Genomic DNA, 9,194 nt, shown 5'->3' on the forward strand with positions numbered 1-9,194 from the left:
AATTAGACCATTTTTACCCCCATGAAACATCTCTCCCCACTGTACCCTAGTTCAGCTATTCTATTAAACTTTGAGTCAGTTAGATATTCAATCCTTTCTGGTTGGTGCTACCAATATATTGTTTTTCCTGTTCCTGAAGGCAGGAAGACCTTGTCAAACTGGCATGTTATTTGATTTCCACTTCAGTGTTTTTGAAAGGAATTAGATGAGAAACCCAAAATAAATATAGAAAATTAAGTCTGAATATTTTTTGGAACTTAATGTTCAATATTAAACTTCTGGTGAATTTTTAATCAAGAATCTAATAGCTGCTAAAACACTAAAGAAAACTTACTACACGCTGGCTTAATTACGAAGGCAGAGTGAATTTTACATTTTTTTGTTAATTTTTTTCAGTGCTTTAAGATTGACCACTAATCTTTGAACTTTTCAGAAGGAGGCCTCTTTTCCAAAGATTTTTTTTTTTAAAACCAGAAGCCTTAATCAACAATTTAGAATTCTTTGTTGGTAGAAAAAACATAAAGAATAAACTACAGCATGTTTATAAATATGTGTGATTACATTTTAAGTATAAGTTCTTTTTTTTAAGGATTTATTCATTTATTTTTAGAGTGAGAGAGGGGAGGGGAGGGGCAGAGGCAGAGGGGGAAAGAGAATCTCAAGCAGACCCTCCCCCACCCTAGCATGGAGCTTGATGTAGGGCTCGATCCCAGGAAGCCTAGGTCATGACGCGAGCAGAACCAGGAGTTGGACGCTTAATGGACTGAGCCACCTAGACACCCCTATTTAACTATAAGTTCTATTTCTCTTTCATCCCTGAAGTATCACTCGGTGAAATTAATTTTAAGAGAACATTGACCAGGCCTCTCAAAGTTAAATTAAATAGAGAGGAGTGCTGCTGCAGTTCAATTATGTTTTCATCTTTCGGATTAGTCATAGGTTGACGCCCTAGTTTCATATGCTGAAGAGATCACCTAACTGACTTGTTCACAGTTTTCATTTTTTTCCTTATGAATAATTTCCCTCAAAAGGTAACCTTTGTCTTCTATGGGCATAGTAGAAGTGTTTATATAGAAATAGCAAAGGAAAATTGTTATATTTTGTGATATTTTGAGTTGTAAAACAGAATAATGCTTCTGCGCTCCACAGCTGACCTTCTCTATTTCCCAACATGGAGGTTTAGAAGCGCATTGACCTGCTACTGTAGTTGTGTAGGAGCGGGGGAAACAGGGCTCCTGTTAGACAGGAGGAGGGGGTGCCCACAGGCCTGGAGAGGGTTAGAGCTTGTCGAGAACCAAAAAAAGAAAAGAAAAGAAAAAAGTCACAAACCTGCCCCTGATGTCTCACATTTCTGAGGTTAGACCATTCCTTGTGTTTAATTGGTCCTTGCTGATTCTTTCAGAAATTTCTTTTTCCTTTCTAAAACCCTCCAGCTTTGCATCTTAAGCCATCAGACTTTACCACCTTCTACTCCTTCTCGTTGTAGTCATCTCCAGATGCCTGGGTCACTCTTCTTCCTTGGAAAAAAGAAGTATCTTCGGGCTTCCTGTCATTCTTTCGAGCACTACTTCTGCATAATTCTTGGCAATTTAAATACAAGTTGATTCTCATTACCTGTGACATTTATGTTCTGTAAAGTAGCAGTGAACACTGAATTTGTGAATGTTGGACCACTGCCCCTTGGGCCCCTTGGAGAGATACAGGTGTAGGTTGTTGCCAGCCTCTGGTTACAACATTTTCATCAACTGATCAATACGTAACCTTGTTTTATGTGTGTTTCTGTTCAGAGACACATGATTTAATATGTATTATTGATTCATGATATTGAACTCATAGCCAATTGCCCTATGTCAGGTCTGAAAGAAGCTTATCTAACATATTTATTTTCTTCATAAAGTATATCACAGCCTTTTTGCACTTAAACACAGTAGACCGAACTCTAGCATGAGTCTTGAGCCATTTTAAAGAGTGAAGTTACCAAAAAAAGCACAAAAATACAGAAAACACAGCACCAAATAGACCGTGAAAAGGACAGTTGTTTACAGTATGAAACAAGGAGGCAGTGTCGCCTTGTTTGACCTCAGCTATGAGAGTGCGTTGGGCAACTAGAGTTTTTGCCCGTCTGCATGTCCACAAAAGACTACTAATGCGCCATCAACATCAATTTTGAGGTCACACAGAAATTTTAGTAAGTAGGTGAGTTCACACATACAGAATCTGCAGATAACGAGAACGGACTATATCTATGTTAATGACCCACCTAATAGTATGATCTCTTCAGTGCTTGACCTCCTCTCTGCTATGTCTTGTCTACCATACGCTTTCAGGCATGCATCCACAAGGTCATGCCAAATGTTTGAAAGGACAATATCTGTATTCCTTTTCCCTCCCTTCCTCTGAACATTTCTTCTTCACGTAGGGTTCTAAAAGTGTCAGAACCAGGATAAATTTTTCTTTAATGTCGCATCTGCTTTGTTATGGACCGAATGTTTCTGTCCCCCACAAATTCATATGCTCAAGCCGTACCCCCATTATGTGTGTATTTGGAGATAGGACATTTAAGGAAATAATTAAAGTTAAGTGAGGTCATATGGTGGGGCTTGGATCCAATAGAATTCGTGTCAGTACAAGAAAAGACACCAGAGAGCTCTCCCCTACTGCAGCCAGGAAGAGAGCTCCCACCAGAAACCGAAGGCTGCTGGAAACTTGATCTTGATATCAAGCTTCTAGAATTGTGAGAAAACAAATGTTTGCTGTTTAAGCCACTCAGTCTGTGGTATTTTGTTAATGGCAGCCTAAGCTAGCCTAAGCTAAGATACGCTTTTCAGGTATTTTCTGTGTCACTGTCTCACCTAGGTCTGTTGTCTGAAAGAAGTATTCCCTACTTCAGCCTTTTCCTACCCACCGGCAAAACCTGTCTTTTATGTATTCCTCAGTACTTTACTTTTCTAAAGTTGGCTTACTAATAGACTAATTACCATTGACTAGGATTACTTTTATTATGTCTACTAACATTTTAGTTGTAAAAATAATATATGTTTGCTTTGGAAAATACAGAAAAATAAAAAGAAAATAAAAATCACTTTAATTTGAAAATGTTGACATTTTAATATATTTCCTTTCCGTCCTTTCTTCCTGTGAGAACTTGCCCAGGTTCTTGGTTGTACACCACATCAAGTAACTCATGACTTTGAACAGAAAAGAAGCTTATTGATAAGATATTAGAGAGCTCAAAGAAAATATGGGAAACTTGGAGAACCTTATTTAGACTGTGGTATGAAACTGAGCCACCAGAACTTCTTTCAAGGACTCCCCAGTGGAACAGTTTGATTCGGGTGCTTCTCTTTTTTTTTTTTTTTTTTTAAGATTTTATTTATTTGAGAGAGAGAGAGAGAGAGAGAGCATGAGCAGGGGGAAGGGCGGAGGCAGAGGGCCAGGTAGACCCCTCGCTGAATGGGGAGCGTGATGCGGGGCTCAATTCCAGGACTCCGGGATCATGACCTGAGCTAAAGGCAGTCGCTTAACTGACAGAGCCACCCAGGTCCCTGATTTGGGCCCTTCTGTTGCTCCTGCTGAACATAAATGCTGTGAGTAGTACTGCTGCCCTGGACCCTGGGTGCCCTCTTGGCATGACCTTGCTTCCAACTAACTGACCTTGCTTCTTTGAGAGACTAACTCAAGATTCGAAGTCCTATGTGGGAGTGTTGATTGGCCAGATTTAGCGTGCCCTTAGCCCGGCAGCCAGGGCTCATGGAAAGCCAGGGTTTGGTCTTTTCTCTTTGTTAGCAGAGGAGAGGAACTACTTCCCACAAGTTACACACAATGGGGGGCGCCTGGGTGGCTCACTGGTTAGGCTTCTGCCTTGTGCTCGGTGTCGTGATCCCAGGGTCCTGGGCTCTCTGCTCAGCAGGAGGCCTGCTTCTCTCTCCCTCTCCTACTCCATGTGCTTGAGTTCCCTCTCTCACTGTGTCTCTCTCTGTAGAATAAGTAAAATCTTTAAAAAAGAAAATTCACACAATGACAGTTTCTCCAAATTTAAGGACACCATTCAGATAGGAAGCCCATCCTTAAAAAAAAAAAAAAAAAAAAAAAAAAAAGGACTGTAATTTATCCTTTGGCTGTACAGTATTCATGTATACCTTTCTTTCCAGATTTTTATGTCACAGCAATGAAGGAAATGCATGACGTTTACTGTCCTTACCTATACTTCTGGCCACAAGTCAATATCTAGTATTTATACCTTCTGCCTTCTCATACGTATTTCAGGTCTCTTTTGCCAGCAACCTGTATCTCAGATGCTCGGTGTTTTTCATTTAGTTGAGTTACTCAGACCTTCATTCCTAAGGAAGTGAAACCCTTGGTGGTCGTGTGTGGATTTGCTTGTCTTAACATGTCTTTAATTTTATCTTCAGACACGAAAATAATATGAGGCATCATGGAACTTACCTCTTTTCCCTTGTACTTATTTATCCTTGTCTGCATTGAACAGTAGCAGCTCAGCTAACCCTTGGTAGTAAGGATCCAGTCAAGACAATAACCTCCCACCTCTTTTTTTTTTTTTTGCCTTTCTTCTTTCCTCAAGGGAAAACAGAAGCTGACATGGTAACTCGAAAGTCCTGGCTTCTCTCTATATGAAAACCATTGTTGCGGAAAATGTACTCCTTTAGGTACTAAAGCACTTTATAAATATTAACTCCTTTAGTTCTCACAAAAATACCACGAGATTTTACATTTTATGGAGAGGAAAATGGAAGCACAGAGAACTTAAATAACCTGCCCAGATTCACACAGCTAGTAAGCAGTAGAGATAGGATTTGAACCCAAATTCCTGCTCAGTATGGTGTAGTTTTCAGAGTTGTTCAGTGGAATGGTGAGAAAGTCAAATTTCCTGCATACCACGTTGCGTGACAGCACTAGAAAAGGCCGGAGACAACTCTATAAAGTGTTCTATCCCTGCTAGGTAAAAGCAAGATGCTTCTGGTGTGAATCCGAAAAGACAAAAATATTTGATAGATCTAAAACTCCATAAGGATAAGGATAAGCATTTTTGTTTGTTTTGTTCACTGTAATATCCCTAGCACCTACAAAATTACCTGGAACACTAGATGTTCAATGCATATTTGTTTAACAAATGAATACATATCAGACATCAGGGACTAGGTTAACTTTCCCCGGTAAGAAGGCCACATCTGGAAAAGCAGCTGCAGTTGGAATCACTCTCCAGTGAAGCTTATGTCAAGTGAGCATCATCCTCTAAGAAGCCCCCGTCCTCTGTGCTGGACAAACCAGAAAGTTAAGTGGGGATATACTAGGAATCACCATACCTGCATTTCTTGGGGATTTCACGGTCATGCTAATTGCTATAATTCCCTAAGATACGGTATTGCTCTTTATTTTTCATTTTAAGTGGATGGGTAACCTGTGGGGCTTCCATTAGGCTCCTTTTACTTGTGGATCAGAAATAATATGGGGACGCTACCAGCGATAGACAAATCCTTAGAAAACAGGTTCATGAACCATCATGGGCTGAGTCCAGAGTGTCGTTATGTCCACTTTAAAGCAGACTGCGACTTGGACTCAAACTATTTATCACCAGAATCTTCTAAGCCTTCACTCTTAATTAGTGAGTGGCCGTGGTGGTAACTCAAATCCAGTGTTTAGTAATCTCTGAAAAGAGATTTTCTTTTGCCCAATGCACAGGTTCTTTGGTAGATATTCACAGGTCCCTTTGGGAAAGGAGAGAAGGAAGATTGCCAGTGTGTTTTCGGGAAGTGATTTTAGGACTCTTTTAAAGCCTCTCTGGCTTCCCTTGGTTATGGGGCTTCAGGGCCTGTGAACTGATTTAGGCTCCCTCTGTAGGGCAACTCTAGCAAGGACAGAGAATTACAGAATCTTCAGATAAGACATGAATGGCCTTATCAGATGTGGGAGGAAGGGTGGCTTGAACTGGAGATTGAATGTGGGATTTGGGTGTTTGAGTTCTTGAAATCCTTACACACCTGCAATTCTCAACTGCAAATACTCTTTCTTTATTGATGCCCTAACGTTCATATAAGGCATTTAATGAGGCTGGGTTTCAATTGACATTATGCATTAACTCCCCTATTAAAGTGGGGGTTTGATTTTAGGTAGTTTTATACTGCTACTACAACAAATAAGACATTCTTTTTTAGCACAGACATAAAGAGTCCTTAGTTTTGCTTTCAGTCAAGAATTAGGGACTTCAGTGTGTCATTTTCTTTCTTTCACTTTTCTAATATTAGCTGTGTCACTCTTCAGTCTTGATTTTTCATGCTGTTATATATGGCATTAACAATGTGGTCCCCCAATGCTTACTTTCAAGCAGATACTGGAGGAGTTGTAATTTGATTAGTTACTTTTCCATTCTGGGCCATGGGTTACCAGATTTCTGTTCATGAAGGTTCACTGCCTTTACCTCAACTAGGTTATATAATCAAGTCTAGATTCCCCTCCATTCTAGATCTGTTGTCTGAAGTCCTCTCATTGTAACAATTGCTGATCCAGTGTTTCATGACATCAAGTGATTTTATTTATCCTAAGTAGAAAGGGAATTGATTGAAAAGATATCAAATATTTCATGGAGTTGATGGGAAAGCTATTGAACCAGACTTAGAAGATGGACCAGAACTAAGGAAATCTGGGCATTGGGAACCACAGAAAATGTCACGGGCCAGGCACTTTGGGTTCCACTACTCCTCTCCCTGGACATTGAATGCTACTGTGACTGATGATACTGGAAGGGATCCCAGACTTCCTTCTTGTCCTCTTGTTTGGCTGAGCATAGGTCATGTGCCATGTCCTTCCTGGTTGCCTGTGTCCAGGGAAAGCATGTCCTTGGTTTTTGGTGTCTTGGCTTTTGGTGTCTGTGGGGAGGAGGCCAAGGCCCTATGTGTATGCAGGATTTGAACAATGACAGATTCCACACATTTAGCATGTGGACATATAGAATGACATTGGGGTCACAACTTTGAGTAAAGGGTTAATGTCAGCACTGGGCTGATTCAGGTCTGCCTATAAGAATGACCTCAGAGTCCTATTTCTTTGGAAACTACGGTGATCAATAAACGTGGAATGTTGTGCCTGTTAAGTTTGTTGTGAAGGTTGATCTGTGGGACTGCTTCTGGACTGGGGCTGCTGGGGACTAGCATGTAGGTTTTGGGCCTTTGTCACTAGAACCATGTAAAAGATTGTTGGGAAGCTAAAGCTGTGGTTTCTCTGTGTCAAGGTGATCTTGGATATCGTTCTGTGGCAGACTTGCATTTCTTGCGTGGGTGTAGGGGAAAAAGAAGCTGTGTACTTGGGTAGCTGTTAAGTGTTTTTGTTTCCTATGGGTGCTATACCAAATTTCCACATACTTCGTGACTTAACATAAATGTATTACTTTGTAGTTTCATAGGCTAGAAGTCTGACGTGGATCGTGATGAGTTAGATGAAGGTATCAGCAGATCTGTGTTTCTTTCCAGAGGCTCTAGTGAAGTACTTGTTTCCTGGCCCTCTCTAGATTCTAGAGGCCTCCATCTTTAAAGTCAGTAATAGGGATAGAGTCCTTCTCACGTGGCATCATTCTGTTCTCCTGCTTCCCTCTTCTACTTTTAGGGACTCGTGTGATTGATTACCCACCTGGACAATCCAGAATCATCTCTTAACTTTAAGGTCAGCTGAGTATCACCTTTAATTTCACCTGCAGCTTCAAACCCCTTCCTCCATTTAATATAACATATTCCTAGGTTCTGGGGACTAGGATGTGGACATCTTTAGGGTCTAGGATCCTGCTTAACCACAGGTGTCCTGATGAAGGTGTGGTCTCTTGTCCTCTATCCTTCTACAAAGCTATGTACATGGAGACTAAAGCCTGTAATGTGTCTTAAATCTGATTGCCAGTCTGAATCTGTAACCACTGCTGTGTTGATGTCCTTTAGAACCACAGTTTTGAGAGGGCAGACCTTTATTGGGAGCATTTTCACATGTTCAAGCACAATTTATTAAATCTCTATAGGAGTCTACTGTTATTATGACGATGGACTAATTTCTTAATTAGTAGCTCCCAGGACATCTTTCCTCTCCAAAACCTCTGAGAGTAGTTCTCAGATAGGATTCTGGGCAATAGGTTTCTGGGTCTCTGTTAACTATTCAAATCTCCAAAGCTCTAGGACCTTTTTTTGGCCAGCAGAAAGAACTGAAAGCTACTGTTTTCTTTTAGAGGAAAAGTGCTGTGAAAAAAACCCTGTCTGATATAAATTTTAAATGAAGCCAATATGCTAGGCTGGGCCATTGTAAAATTATTTTCATCATTGCATTAATTGTGTCAACCAGATCTTTGGCTCCAAATATGATGTTCGTGTAAAATTTTCATTTCAGCTGTCAGGGTAATCAAAATGGTTTCAAAAGCTTTCCTTGAATACAGAATTGAAATAAAATAATAAAATACACTATCAAATGCCAGATACCACAGAAGGAAGATACCAGATATAGGCAGGTTTTGCTTTTTTTAAAAAGTTGATTTTATTAACTTCTTTACTTTGATATAATTTTGAAGTAACTATTCCTGACGTACACAATTTCAGCATAATTCAAGTGGCTTTTCAGTCCAAAATCAGATTTGGGACTACATAACTAAACACAAAATGCAGAATAATATTTCACTTATTCAAGTCATCTTTTGATGCCACAGTTTATGTTGTGTCATGGTATTTTTATAGTGTATAATGTATAATTTTGTATAATGGTAATTTATAATGCATGGGCAGAGAAACACAATGATGGTTACAAGTTTTATCTTTTAAAATTTTGATACTACAAATCTGTGTTTCTAAAAAACCACAAGCTACAGATGTCTGTAAGCTACATGATCTTACTATTATATTGCAGAATAAAAATGTTGTTGATGTTGTGGATGACATAATGTGGAAATGAGAACTAAATTTTGGAGAGAACTCACTGAATAGTCAAAAGGCTATGCAAAATATTATTTAAAAGAAGCTTCTGTTTCAAAATGTTACCTAGCTTAGTCACAGTTAAAAACCAAAATAACGCAGGAACATCAGGCCAGATCTTTCTGGAGACATTATGGGGATAACAGTACCAGATTTGCTTTCGTGTGGGTCTGCTGCTACAGAGCAGCAGGGGTGGGACATTTTCGTCCCCTGCACTCCTCTTCTTCAATGAAAGGCTCT

Source organism: Enhydra lutris, unplaced genomic scaffold (assembly GCF_002288905.1).
Source record: "Enhydra lutris kenyoni isolate GAN:26980312 unplaced genomic scaffold, ASM228890v2 scaffoldscaffold52, whole genome shotgun sequence".
NCBI lineage: Eukaryota > Metazoa > Chordata > Mammalia > Carnivora > Mustelidae > Enhydra > Enhydra lutris.